A 15,388-nucleotide genomic window follows, 5' to 3' on the forward strand; every position below is an offset into this window, starting at 1 on the left:
TAAAGAATATACCTGCAATGAAGGAGACACTGGGTGGATTCCTGGGTTGGGAAGATCCTCTGAAGGAGGGCATGGCAACCCACTCCAGTATTCTTGCCTGGAAAATCCCTATGGACAGAGCAGCATGGCCAGGCTATAGTCCATGGGGTCGCAAAGAGTCAGACATGACTGAAAGATTAAACACAGCACAAGACATGCTGAGAAATGTCACATACATTCTCCACCTCTTGAAGATTGCCAATGCATATTAAATACTAAAGTTTATATAAAGTCATTCACTAGGAAAATCTGTCTCATTTTGTTTAATTTAGTTTCAGAAATTTATTTGGAAACCTCATCTCATTTTTTTTTGTAGGAAATTGATTTATATTTTATGGGGTAAGAATTTGGAAAATAGTATGGAAACTCTGCACAAGATATGTTTTTTTTTAGGGCTGGGAACATGATGTGAATGCCCACTGATACCATAATTATTTCACATTGTTCTGGAGTTCAGTAAAGTAACTGGAGTTCACTGAAATAACTGAATCCCAGAGGCAGAGTTGGGGATGTATAATACTGGAACAGAAGTGAAAAATCATCATCATTTGTAGATGATATGATAATCTTTTTTGCAAGCACAATGAACCAGAGAAAAATGATTAGAACTAATAGCAGAATTTAAAAAAACATATCCAGTTACAACACAAATGTACAAAATGACCAATAGCACCATCAGGAAAAACAAAACTAAAATTTAAAAAAGCTCTAATATACAGTAGCAACCAACATGAAAAATACCTAGGGAAAAAACTGAATATCAAATTTATGAATGCCCTAAGAAAAATAAGCACCTTATATAAGAATGAATAAGCTGTCTGGATATAGAATTGTAAGTAGTTTTTAAGAAAAATAAGAATTTTAATTTCTGTATCCATGTTAGATGCTTGCAGAAGTTTATTTCAGATCTAAGGTCTTGTAATCTACTATAGGACAAGCTAAACTCTTTGAGTTAAGGAATCTGATATTAAGATTAAATATAATATTTATGTCTGCTTTGGAGTCTCTTTTTCCTTTATCGCTATGGTTATTATAATTTGAAATCGTTTTCTTGTTTGAATAATTATTTTTAAACTATTTTAAATCTTCTTCTAGATATCATGGGTTACTGACCCAGTAAATGAAATTACTGAGCCCACAGTATTTTAATGCATTAATGAAGTGGATTTCTAAAATGCACAACCATGTAAAGCATAGCAGTTAGCTAAAAGTGAAAATTACTACTCTTCCAGGACCCAAGATTGTAGAAACCAGACAAACTAAAGACTCCACTTAGACCTCAAAAGATCAAATGACAACAACAAGCAAACAATTACTAGAAGGATGAGTAAACCAGAATACTTTGTTGAAAACTATGGTACATCTTGGCCACGGTTTTAAGAGCAGATTTTAGACTTTCTTAGTGTCTTCCCCAAAATCTACATAACCAGATTTTAGAACTCTCCATGAGATCATTTTGATAAAAAGCAATTTTGGCATCTCCTGCTTGTGCAGACATGTTACGTCGCTTCAGCCATGTTCCACTCTTTGTGACCCCATGGTCTGCCAGGCTCCTCTATTTATGGGATTCTCCAGGCAAGAATATTGGAGTGGGTTGCTATGTCCTCCTCCAGGGGATCTCCCCAACCCAGAGATTGAACTGGCTTCTCTTACTTCTCCTGCACTGGCAGGCGGATACTTTACCACTAGCGCCATCTGAAAATCCCCATCTGAACATCTCATAGGCATCGAACATTGTAGCAACCTTACATATTTTAAAGCTGAAAAAAAAAAAGCCTTCAAGTTAAACCAGATAAATTGCCATAAAATGTTAAAGCATAGCCAATGAAAAATGGAAAAAAAAAATTAACTTTAGTTTCACTTACAATATAGATTTATTGACAGGACATGAAGAGAATGGGTTTCCTTTTTACCTTAAAAGAAGGAAATCTGAACCTCGCAAGAGTCTTGGCCACATGCTATATATAAGTAGTATTCAAATCCTCGTTCTAGAGTCCCTGCCCTAGTCCTGGGCTCAAGTCTGTAGCTGCATGTCTGAGACACAGGGCCTAATTAGCAATCTAATGAATTAGGTAGAAATGTATTATCATAGGGCTTCCTAGGTGGCTCTAATGGTAAAGAACCAAACTGCCAGTGCAGGAGACATAAGAGGCTTGGGTTTGGTCCCTGGGTTGGGAAATCCTCTGGAGGAGGGCATGGCAACCCACTCCAATATTCTTGCCTGGAGAATCCCAGAGAGGAGCCTGGTGGGCTACAGTCCATGGATCCCAAAGAGTTGGACATAACTGAAGCCACTTAGCACACTGGCATGCATATTATCATAAAAATAGATAATCATTCAGTATCATATAATTCATTTGGTGGGGAGTAGAAGGTTGGGGGAATGAGGGGGGATGTCAACTGGGCCTTAGAAAGCATCACTACGAACAAAGCTAGTGGAGGTGATGGAATTCGAGTTGAGCTATTCCAAATCCTGAAAGATGATGCTGTGAAAGTGCTGCACTCAATATGCCAGCAAATTTGGAAAACTCAGCAGTGGCCACAGGACTGGAAAAGGTCAGTTTTCGTTCCAATCCCAAAGAAAGGCAATGCCAAAGAATGCTCAAACTACTGCACAATTGCACTCATCTCACACGCTAGTAAAGTAATACTCAAAATTCTCCAAGCCAGGCTTCAGCAATATGTGAATCGTGAACTTCCAGATGTTCAAGCTGGTTTTAGAAAAGGCAGAGGAACCAGAGATCAAATTGCCAACATCTGTTGGATCATCAAAAAAGCAAGAGAGTTCCAGAAAAAACATCTATTTCTGCTTTTGACTATGCCAAAGCCTTTGACTGTGTGGATCACAATAAACTGGAAAATTCTTAAAGAGATAGGAATACCATACCACCTGAACTGCCTCTTGAGAAACCTGTGTGCAGGTCAGGAAGCAACAGTTAGAACTGGACATGGAACAGCAGACTGGTTCCAAATAGGAAAAGGAGTACGTCAAGGCTGTATATTGTCACCCTGCTTATTTAACTTATATGCAGAGTACATCATGAGAAACTCTGGGCTGGAGAAAGCACAAGCTGGAATCAAGATTGCCAGGAGAAATATCAATAACCTCAGATATGCAGATGACACCAGAAAGTGTCAGAAAGTGGCACTTATGGCAGAAAGTGAAGAGGAACTAAAAAGCCTCTTGAAGAAAGTGAAAGAGGAGAGTGAAAAAGTTGGCTTAAAGCTCAACATTGAAAAAACTAAGATCATGGCATCTGGTCCCATCACTTCATGGGAAATAGATGGGGAAACAGTGGAAACAGTGTCAGACATTTTGGGCTCCAAAATCACTGCAGATGGTGATTGCAGCCATGAAATTAAAAGATGCTTTTTCCTTGGAAGGGAAGTTATGACCAACCTAGACAGCATGTTAAAAAGCAGAGACATTACTTTGCCAATAAAGGTCCGTCTAGTCAAGGCTATGGTTTTTCCAGTGGTCATGTATGGATGTGAGAGCTGGATGGTGAAGAAAGCTGAGCGCCGAAGAATTAATGCTTTTGAACTGTGGTGTTGGAGAAGACTCTTGACAGTCCCTTGGACCGCAAGGAGATCCAACCAGTCCATCCTAAAGGAGATCAGTCCTGGGTGTTCATTGGAAGGACTGATGTTGAAGCTGAAACTCCAATACTTTGGCCACCTCATGCAAAGAGTTGACTCATGGGAAAAGACCCTGATGCTGGGAAGGATTGGGAGCAGGAGGAGAAGGGGACAACAGAGGATGAGATGGCTGGATGGCATCACCAACTTGATGGAAATGAATTTGGGTAAACTCCAGGAGTTGGTGATGGACAGGAAGGCCTGGCTTGCTACGATTCATGGGGTCACAAAGTGTCGAACACGACTGAGCGACTGAACTGAACTGAAACAGAGAGGGGGGGTGTGAAGAGTCAAATGATTTTTCTAGTTCTAATTTTTATGAAAATGTTTTGTGTATGTATAAACAAAGAAGGGCTAATTTTATAATAAGTAAAGTGTAGGTGACACTTCAAAATACGAGATTTGCTCCAACTAAATGTTTATTTCTTGTTAGAGGAGACAAAAATTTTAAGATACCATAGCCATATAATTTCTATACCTGTTTGGTTCCAAAAATATGCATTTGCCTATAAACCATTTTTCCAAAATGGGTTAAACAATGAAGACATAATTTAAAGTAAAAGCCATTAATATCAGGGCTTTGAAAGTTTAATATACAAACATTTATATATAAATGTATATTATTTTATAGAGTTACTTCAAGACCATCAACCTTTAATCATATTCTGCTTCTAGCTCATCTTAAAGAATTTAAGCTGTTTTAGGAAAATTATAATGGAACCAGTTCCTAGCAGCACAGTAGAATAAAATTAAGCATTGGCTTTTCATCAGACTTGCATTCAACTCCCTCTCTGATCCTTTCTATCTGTGTACTTTAGCAAAGAGTTTTCAACTCTTGACTCTGTTTCTTAACTTGTGCAACTCATTATTAGTTATCCATGAGCAACCTCTGTATTTGCCCTATGACAAACCTGAGTAAAAGTCAATACAACTAGTCATCAAAAGTAAGAAAAAAACCCACCGAGTTTAACTGGACAATGGAAATTTAGTTGAAAATGGTTTGGGAATATGGAAAAGGTTCTCCCCTTCCAGATCTTCCTTTCTTCCAAACAATATACCCTAGACTCTATATCTCTCCATTTTTTACAAAAATTATTTATTTATTTATTGGTTGCACTGAGTCTTCATTGCTGCTTGTGGGCTGTCTCTCATTGCAGTAAGTACGGGGGGCTACTCTCTATTTGCAGTGCATGGGCTTCTCATTGTGGTGGCTTCTCTTGTTGTGGAGCACGAGGTTCAGGCACGTAGGCTTCAGTAGTTGTCGCAGAGGGACTGCGTTGCCCTGTGGCACATGGACGTTTCCCTAACCAGGGACTGAACTCATATCTCCTGCATTAGCAGGCAGACTCTTAATCACTGGACCACCAAGGAAGTCCAATATATCGCCATTATTTTTTTTTTTTACAAAGCAGTGTATTTCTCTGGGTTCCTTCAAGCTTGAATGCTACCATTCCCCAGTCCCCTACGTACCGTCTAGTTATCAGGATCCACCCTTCTTAGAGGGTTTCCGTGGTTCAGATGGTAAAGAATCTGCCTGCAATGCAGGAGACCTGAGTTCAACCCCTGCATCAAGAAGATCTCCTGGAGAAGGGAATGACAACCCACTCCAATATTCTTGCCTGGAGAATTCCATAGACAGGGGAGCCTGGTAGGCTATAGTCCATGGGGTCACAAAGAGTCAGACACGAGTGAGCAACTAGCAATTTCACTTTCACTTTTTCACCTTTCTTAGGTGAAAGAAGTTTCTCACCTAAGAGATGCATCAATAATAACAAATCTTGTGATTAATAAATAAAAGTACACATGCACACATTTTCAAGGGGAAATAAGGGCTTTTTATTTCCTGCATTATATCATGAGAGGATTCCCTTCAGAACTTATAAAATACTTCTGTTTGGGCTTTGTGCTTTGCTATTTTTCTGAGAAGATGTTAGGAATAAAGATAAATGTGATTCAGAAGCATCATACATTTGTTACCTTCATTTTTTTTTTTTTCCTACACAAGTCTGTTGGTAGAAAAATGCTACTTAGAAAACATCAGGAGGTAAAATGTCAGATGCAACTTAAGGACACACTGAGTGAAGGCTTCTGTGTGAGCTGGATCATGTATGTGGAGTATGAATGGTGAATAAAATCATTCTTCCATCTCATGATGAGAATAATTTCTCAGACCCGAGTTCTCCCACTGTCCCACAGAGGAAATCTAAGTAACAGTTGTGACCCATTCTTAAGACTGCACTGCAAGCTTCAAAAGACGACCAAGGCCAGGAAAATTCCATTAGTGGTTGTCTGTCTCCTCTGAGTGACAATCAGATAGTCCCAAATCAAACAGCTTGGGCTTTGTTTCTTAAACAAAAGGATAAGTTAAATTATTTTTTAATTAATTTCAAAATAGATTCCTGGCTGGATGTTAGGAAGACTGTTCTCAAAAAATAAAGTGTTATTTGTAGTCTTTTCGGAAAACTAGTTAGGTTTTATGTGTAGTATGGATAACCACAGATGGCAGTGAAGAGTATAATGTATGCAAAGGGGAATGGTTCCAGGCCGATATTATTTTTTCCCTGAAAAACTTTCTAATATTCCCACATCAATAATGGACCATTATTTAGAAATTGAAGGTGCTAAGTCCAAACACCACAAGACTTGTAGTTATGTTTTGAATGTGCTCTTGCAATTATCCAGCTGCAAGTTAAATGCAATGTAGCCTATGGCTTCCCAAGCTGAGTTCTGACTGTTATTTCTAGCCAATTGACCTGTGCTCTCATTTTTTACTGCAACATGAGGTCAGTCCACAAAATATCCTGCATGAATGTGATGACATTGCCACCAAACTCTGAGTTCCAACTCTCAAGCTGGAAGTCTAACCTCTAATTTACTCTAGTCCCAGGATGATTAGACCTATTATTTAACGAAGCCTCTCTTGGTTGTCTGTCTATCAAATTATTTGTATTCATGGAGACAAAGTGATAAGCCAAAATGCTAATTATCCATTTTTCTTAAATAAAATACCCATGCTAAGAATAACAATCAGTTATTAAAATAGCACTTTCATCTGACATAATATATCTTAACACGTTCTTTATATCCAGGGATTTTCATTGCTGGACATCTTATCTAATAAAAAGGGAGATGCTTACTTTCTATCTCTTCAGGTTTTGTTAGCATTGGGCATTAGTTTTTGAATTTGAAATGCTGTTGGAAATAATGAGATAAGTTGGGGAAATCCAGTCTTTAAAAACAGATTTTTTTCTTTTTATTTTTTTATTGAAGGATAATTGCTTTGCACAATTTTGCTTTCTGTCAAACCTCAACATGAATCAGCCATAGGTATACATATATCCCCTCCCTTTTGAACTTCCCTCCCATCTCACTCCCCATCCCACCCCTCTAGGTTGATACAGAGCCCTTGTTTGAGTTTCCTGAGCCATACGGCAAATTCCCGTTGGCTATCTATTTTACATACGGCAATATAAGTTTCCATGTTACTCTTTCCATACATCTCACCCTCTCCTCCCCTCTCCCCATGTCCATAAGTCTATTCTGTGTCTGTTTCTCCATTTTTGCCCTGTAAATAAATTCTTCAGTACCATTTTTCTAGATTCCATATATGTGTGTTAGAATATGATATTTATCTTTCTCTTTCTGACTCTCTTCACTCTGTATAATAGGTTCTAGGTTCATCTACCTCATCAGGACTGATTCAAATTTGTTCCTTTTTATGACTGAGTAATAGTCCATTGAGTATATGTACCACAACTTCTTTATCCATTCATCTGTCGATGGACATCTAGGTTGCTTCCATGTTCTAGCTATTGTAAATAGTGCTGCAATGAAAAATGGGATACATGTGTCTTTTTCAGTTTTGGTTTCCTCAGGGTATATGCCTAGGAGTGGGATTGCTGGGTCATATTGTGGTTTTATTCCTCGTTTTTTAAGGAATCTCCGTACCGTCTTCTATACTGGCTGTATCAATTTACATTCCCACCAACAGTGCAAGAGCATTCCCTTTTCTCCACACCCTCTCCAGCACTTATTGTTTGTAGACTTTTTGATGATGACCATTCTGACCAGTGTGAGGTGATATATCTCATTGTAGTTTTGATTTGCATTTCTCTAGTAACGAGTGATGTTGAGCATTGTTTCGAGTGTTTGTTAGCCATCTGTATGTCTTCTTTGGAGAAATGTTTGTTTGGGTCTTTTTCCCACTTTTTGATTGGGTTGTTTGTTTTTCTGGCATTGAGTTGTATGAGCTGCTTGTATAGTTTGGAAGCTAATCCTTTTTCATTGCTGGACATCTTATCTAATAAAAAGGAAGATGTTTACTTTCAATCTATTCAGGCTTTGTGAGCATTGGGCATAAGCTTTTGAATTTGAAATGCTGTTAGAAATAATGAGATAAGTGGGGGAAATCCAGTCTTTAAAACCAGATTTAAAAAAAAACTACACTTAATGTGCTTCCCAGGTGACTCAGTGGTAAAGAATCTGCCTGCCAATGCAGGAGGCACGGGTTTGACCCCTGGGTCGGGAAGATCCTCTGGAGAAGAAAATGGCAACCCATTCCAGTATTCTTGCCAGGGATCAAACCCAGGTCTCCCGCACTGCGGATGGACTCTTTACCAGCTGAGGCACAAGGGAAGCCATATAGCAAGCCCAATAGCCAGCCCAATATCAAGGCTTCCCTGATAGCTCAGTTGGTAAAGAATCTGCCTCCAATGCAGGAGACCCAAGTTCGATTCTTGGGTTGGGAAGATCCCCTGGAGAAGGGATAGGCTACCCACTCCAGTATTTTTGGCCTTCCCTTGTGTCTCAGCTGATAGAAAATCTGCCTGCAATGCGGGAGACCTGAGTTCGATCCCTGCATTGGGAAGATCCCCTGGAGAAGCGAAAGGCTACCCACTCCAGTATTCTGGCCTGGATAATTCCAGGGACTGTATAGTCCGTGGGGTCGCAAAGGGTTGGACACGACTGAGCAACTTTCACTTTCAGCTTTCTTTTGAAATCAATACTGCTGAGGTTGAAAATCTCAGGTCTAAAAGAAATCAAGGAATCCTAATAACTGCTTATCAATAGGTCTAATGAAGTTAAGCCATACAAATGCTATGAATTTAATCTTTTCTGTGCTCCAAATTTTACCAATTTTTCACAAGAGTCTACCCTCTTAGAACAATACTAGTTGTACTGAATGTAGCTCAAGCCCTACCGTCATAGTATTCCACATTTACATCTCAGTCTTGTGCTAGGAAGGAGCCTGGTGGGCTACAGTCTATGGGGTCGCTAGGAGTCGGACACGACTGAGCGATTTCACTTTCACTTTTCCCTTTCATGCACTGGAGAAGGAAATGGCAACCCACTCCAGTATTGTTGCCTGGAGAATCCCGGGGACGGCGCAGCCTTGTGGGCTGCCGTCTATGGGGTCGCGCAGAGTCGGACACGACTGAAGCGACTTAGCAGCAGCAGCAGCAGCTTGTGCTAGATTAAGTAGAAAACTTTCTTTCTGATGAAAACTGGATGGAGAAGAGTATGTACTGAAGGAGAAATAGGAAATAATAGAAAGAGAGGAAATAAGAAGAGACAGGGAGAGTTGAGTAAAAGCGAGTAAAGTCAATTCCAATGTTATAGGTCAAACATGTATATTCCAAATAGCCCTGTGATTTATTTCTAAAGAATATGCAATCCTGCAAAAAGTTTTGTTAGCTAGTGAATTTACATGCTACCAATATCATAAGCATTACCTGCCCATATAACCCATATTCATTTATATATAATCACCCAGCTGGAATAATTTCCACCCAGTCACAGGCTCACATCACCATTTACACTTCAGGCCTTTCACACACAGGGACAGCTTTAGTACAAGAGCTGAAATAACTGTTACCACCACCACCATTTTATTATCACTTAAAAAGTTAACAGACATTTTGATAATTGGGAATAAAATAACTTGGGGAGCATAAATAATGCACCATTTTGTTTCTGTATGAAATTGTAGTATTAAACTTCCAAGATAAAGTCCTAAATTCTTTTTCAATCATAAAGCAACTTATAGGTTCAGCCTCTCCTAGTCTTCCTAGAGGAAAAGTCAAGAGAAAACAGTTTATTTTCTAGACAGGTTTCTATTTCCTTGGCACACAGATTCCTGGCACTAGAGAGCTGTGAAGAACACAGTGGTTTGGGGCTGGCAAGCTCTGAGCATTTCGGTTCCCAGCAGCCGGGCTCCTCTGATGGCTGCCAAAGCCACAAAGCAACACTTCGTCATTGGAGCCAAAACCCCTTGGGAGGGAACCATCTTCCTCTTTGCAAAAACCCAATATAAGCTCCATTAGCTAAAGGTTGATTACTAGTAGCGGAATCTTTAATAAATCATAGCTAAGTTTTGAAATTTGATGGATGCTAGTGTTATATAAGTCCAGTAGTCAATAAATTATCAATAATGTAGATGCTAGAGAGGAGCAGCCATCTCTATTAGTTAACACTAAAGTCCTTCCTTCTCATCTAATTCAATAAATTCCTTTAAAATTTTTTTAAAATGTAGAGAGTAAAGATAATAAGAGCTGCAGATACAGGCACAAAAAATCATCAATATTTATTTATATGGAACAACTTTTCTAAAATTCATGTATACCCAACAGAGAATTGTTAGAATACAAGGTGGTTCCTCCAAAACAAAATGAAACACAGAAATAAAAGTACCATGAAAACAATATAAATAATAAATCATTTCTATAAATAAATGAGCACAGGGAAATTTATCAAAACCCATTAAAATAAGAATTGTACATAAAACGGATTTTGTATGTAAAGGCTGGATTAAAGGTCAGTATCATATAATGATAGGAAGTGGTAGCAGACCATTGATGGGAGAGAAAGCAAATATCCAGCTGTATTAAATCACTGGCTATTAAAAAAATTAAATTATATACATTCTTAATAAACGGTGCCAAAAAGTTAGGCTGAATGTACAAACAGTATTATGTAAAAACAGAATGCTTCCCTGGTGGCTCAGATGGTAAAGAATCCACCTGCAATGTGGGAGGCCTGGGTTCAATCCCTGGGTTAGGAAGATGCCCTGGAGGAGGGCATGGCAACCCACTCCAATATTCTTGCCTGGAGAATCCCCATGGACAGAGGAGCCTGGCAAGCTACAGTCCATAGGGTTGCAAAGAGTTGGACGTGATTGAGAGACTAAACACACACATTACACATGTAAAAACAGAAAACTAAATCATCTAGTAAATAAATGTATTGGGATGTTTGGCATTTGATCTTATTTTCTCAAAGTATGATCAATTTTTCATTTCCTCCTTGACAGATAAATTCTGTCCAACACAAATATCTTCCAGAAAAAAAGTAATTAAAATGTGGTTGATGTGTGCCATACTTTCTTAATAGAAAACACTTTTAACAGGATGAATTAAAAGTGATTTAAAAGGTTAAGTGTAATGAAGTGTGCTAAGATATAGTTACTAATTAAAAACATATTTATGGTAATTAGCATTCAAAATAAACATGGAGATCCTGAGCTTGGGAATCCATATTTCACACTCTCAAAAGGCACATGGGTCCATGAAAATAACTGAATCCAGACACAAACTACGTAAAGCAAGACACTGTATACTGGCATTATTCGAAATGTCTCCTTAAGGAGACTGCTTTCTTATTTCTTTTAACCCCCAGATCAACAAAGTTCCTACTGCATGTAGAATAAACTCCAAACTATTCACATGGCTTTAGGCTCCAGTCAAAATCAGCCAGCAAACTTAACTTCTGTAAGTTTCTTGACCAGGTCATATTCTGGTCTCAGTCTCAAAATTTGGTCTATTCTGTTTCTTGTTGTCCTGGAATATTTTGCCCTCCATGTCCCCTGCTATTTTTGCAGGTACCTTCTCATCAAGCAGGACTTAGCTTAAATGTCAGCTTCTCAAAGAAGTCTTGTCCTGACCATCCAGCTCAAAGTAAATCCTCTCCATTAGAGCTTTTCATAGCACACAGTATTGTACCCTCAGAGACATTACCATAATTTTACTTATGTGCTTATGAATCCATTTACTCATTTATTGTCAGTCTCTCCTGTTTGACTCTAAATTTCTTGGAGGAATAGAACAATTTATTTGCCACTGCATCACCAACACAAACAAGCTACCTGCCCAGAGCAGGTGTTAATAAATATTTGAAGGCATGAAAACAGACTCAGATGTACTATAAATATCACTCTGGTTATCTGTGATGTTTACTGATAGGGTGGTTTTAACACCATTACCCAATATCAATGTTAAATAGGGTTCTGCTTTATTTAGATTTGTCAGAATGTAGGTCTTCAAATTTTTTTAAGTGCAGTAAATTCTGAAGATTCTCCAACAATGTGGAGATCTCTGATACTACTGGGATATACAGTTCACCAACTGCTTATTGAACTGAGAAACAATATAAAATGTACTCAGTGTCTAAATCACACAAATAAATGTCCTTATGTACATGAGCATGTGTGCACATATGTCAAAACATATCTATAAACAGATGCCCACTCAGCTCTGCAGGACACTGTCTTAATACAGATATGTGAGGATTTAGATCCTGAGTTCTTTCCTCTCCTTCACTTTTCAAAACTTGCTTTTTAACCTACATTTTACTGTAACATCCAAGAGGCCTAATATGAAATTTCAGATAAAGTACCATATTGAGTTAGAGCGATTGAATCTAAAACAGACTTGAATCTATAATAAAAAGGTTATAATAGCTAGAGAAGTCAGAATCACAGGATTTTTTTTCCCCTTGGTTGAGCAGATCAGTTCAGATGGATACAACATGAAAATAGAAGAGGGGTTTGAAAGCAAGACAAATAAAAACTAACAATACAATAGGATTATTCATCTATACATAAGACTATAAAATAATTTTAACCTTCACGTTTAAGAAAAGAAAAAGGCAGATTTTAAGTGTTATTTGAAAAGAGTATAAAGTGTAATATTCAATTGCAGTTTAAATGATTATTAATTAGACAGTGAGTTCTATAAAAGCAAGGAAATTGTTTGTATAACTCCAGCATCTGAAATGGTGTCTGACATCTAGTAGCAATCAGTAAATATTTATTAAATGAATAATAACAATAATAGCAACCTCTATTAACACTCTGTCAAATATCGTGCTAAATAGCTCATAAATAATACATCAATTAACTATCCCATCAACCTTAGGAGGAAGATATATCATTACCATTTTATAAATGAATTAAAACAATTCAAATATTTTTTTCCAGGATCTGAGAGAAAAGCAAGCATTCATATCCAGGACTAGTTGGCTACAGAGTCTGCCTTCCCACCCACTATACTAAACAGGTTTTTGTGACCTGCAGAACTGTATGGAGGAGAAATGCAACCACATTTAAAAGGATTTGCAGAAAAAAATATCAGAATGTAAGATGAACTACAGAGCTGGAGAGCAGGGCCTATTTCTGTGCAATCAGTTCACCGAAGCTGCAAGTACAATGCCATAGGATATAACAGAGGGGGCTAAAGGCAGGATGGGGGTAGGAAACGGAGCCCAGAAAAAATAGATAGCAAATAAATAAAAAGCTTATTCCTTTCCATGGCAACACTATACCTCTAGCCGCAACACTGCCAGTGCTGTCAGAAGAACCTTATAGAAATGAGACAGACCCTGTTTGTCAAAAGAGTAATAATGAAAAAATAAAGTCCTGTGGTGCTTTTTCTCTATTGGCCCTGCTTATAAATTCATAGCACAGCATGGAGGTTATTAAAATCCCATATGCGAGAACCACACACAGCACAAAGAGATATGAATTGGCGTTCCATGGAGATAATGCTATCTAATGGGCAAAACAAGTAGTAGGGTTTCATTTTTATTCTGAGTACATTTGAAAAGGGCTCAGCATCCAACTACTGCACATGGATAGCTGACTGTCCAAAGACCGTTTCTCCCCTTCCTTCCTATGGATTAATAAGTGGGATATAAAGAGCAGGGTTGTTATCTGCCTAAGTCTGGATATTCCCATGACATTTTTTCTTTGCTTGCAACTGTTTGAAATACAGTGGATTAAAAGTGTCTCCAGTTGCCTTGGCACAAAAGGGAAGCCGAACAAACCTTTCCCTGCTCCCTGCATAGCATTAGGCAGGCCCAGGAGTCTGAAGGAACTCATCATTTCTGGTCCAGAGAGCACCAGAGACTCCTCTGGAGACCCAGCACAGGCTAGTTTATATGAGGTTATTTGGTGCTCTTTTGTTCACAGGTTTATTTGTTTGTTTGGTCAGAAAAGGCTATAAAAGTCTTATTAGGGGAAATCAAATATGGCTCATAGTGGCAAAATGCTATTCTATATGCTCTGGCAATGAAAGTGGAAAGCAGCATCTTACAAAAAGCCAATTTTGAGAATATCCTATGACCTTAATCATCAGAAAACTTATATCTGAAATTTTCCAAGTATTAATAACTTAATAACTTAGTGCTAGGATTTAATTAAGACAAACTAATAGCTTCATTTTTAATTCATTTACTAAGAAATCTAATATTCAAAAGCAGGTAACTTCATGGCTGTAAACACTTGGACCAGGGTATGGGTAGAAAACACTACTTTAAGGAGCCAGGAAGTTTGAAATTCAATTAGAATATAAAGCAATTCTACATAATTTCCAAATAACTGAAAGCAGCTCTTTTGCCCCTTTCCTATTTACCCATTTCTGTTTCACTCCAACCTTAAAAACCTAACTATAGGGATGAGATCACTAATCAGTTGAAATTAACCCCTGATTTATGCTGTCCTGAATGAACACCATGCCTTGCCCAACCTGTCAGTTCTCTTCCTAGATAAAAAGAATGAAGAATTAAGTAGTGAAACAATGATTGGCTCTCTACTCTGAACGGGCTTCCCTGGTGGCTCAGATGGTAAAGAATCTGCCTGAATGCAGGAGACCCGGGTTTGATCCCAGGGTTGGGAAGATCCCCTGGAGAATGGAATGGCTACCCACTCCAGTATTTTTGCCTGGAGAATTCCACGGACTGGCGGACTACAGTCCATGGGGCCGCAAAGAGTCGGACACCACTGAGTGACTTATACTTTACTTTCATTACTCCCACCAGTCCCCTAAAGACTCCTGCAGGTAGAACACCTGGGCAAGATAACACCTGAAAAGAGTCAGCCAGTCTGTATGCAATGGAGAATGATGCAGAACCCAATCTCCTGCCTCAATGATTCACTGAGATTCTTCCCCCTATTTTCCCCTTTGAAAACTGTCATGGCTAAGCAGAATCTTTGGAGTTGGTCTCTGGACACAAGTCCATCTTCTTCTCAGACTGCCAGCTTTTCTAGTTAGAACACCTTTCCTTTCTGCTGATATTTGCCTCTCAAATTATTGGCTTTTGAGCACCAAGCAGCTAGACCTGAGTCTAACAATCAAAATTCCAAAAGCATCCAAACAGAATCTAAACCAAAAATTTTGAAAAGTATGGATAAGGAGATAAGAAAGATAGGAAATCAGCTAAAATGTGAAGGGTTTCTGAGTCAGAACATCATTCATTCACTGAGGAACTACTTAATGAGTCTTTGTAATGTTCCATGCCCTGGGGGATTCTGCAGGGAAAAAAAGAGACCAAGACTCAGTTCTCAGGAAGCTCACAGTTACTGCTGAGAGGTAAGGTAGAATTCTAGAATGCTTCCTGCAGCCTTAGAAATATGTTAGTTTTTTTAAAATAGTTAAAT

General features: G+C 38.5%; 1 protein-coding gene and 1 non-coding gene across 2 annotated transcripts in view; one reads left to right on the top strand and one right to left on the bottom strand.

The window, feature by feature from the left end:
* The window catches only part of ST6GALNAC3 (ST6 N-acetylgalactosaminide alpha-2,6-sialyltransferase 3), a 630,739-nt gene that overhangs the window by 274,452 nt on the left and 340,899 nt on the right, over positions 1-15,388 (bottom strand). The gene's annotated exons all lie outside the window — the stretch shown is intronic.
* Positions 8,355-8,426, top strand: TRNAW-CCA (transfer RNA tryptophan (anticodon CCA)). Its single transcript has one exon. It is a non-coding gene; the product is annotated as a tRNA-Trp (tRNA).

This window comes from Giraffa tippelskirchi, chromosome 5 (assembly GCF_054371585.1).
Source record: "Giraffa tippelskirchi isolate mGirTip1 chromosome 5, T2T-mGirTip1v1.2.pri, whole genome shotgun sequence".
NCBI classification, from domain to species: domain Eukaryota; kingdom Metazoa; phylum Chordata; class Mammalia; order Artiodactyla; family Giraffidae; genus Giraffa; species Giraffa tippelskirchi.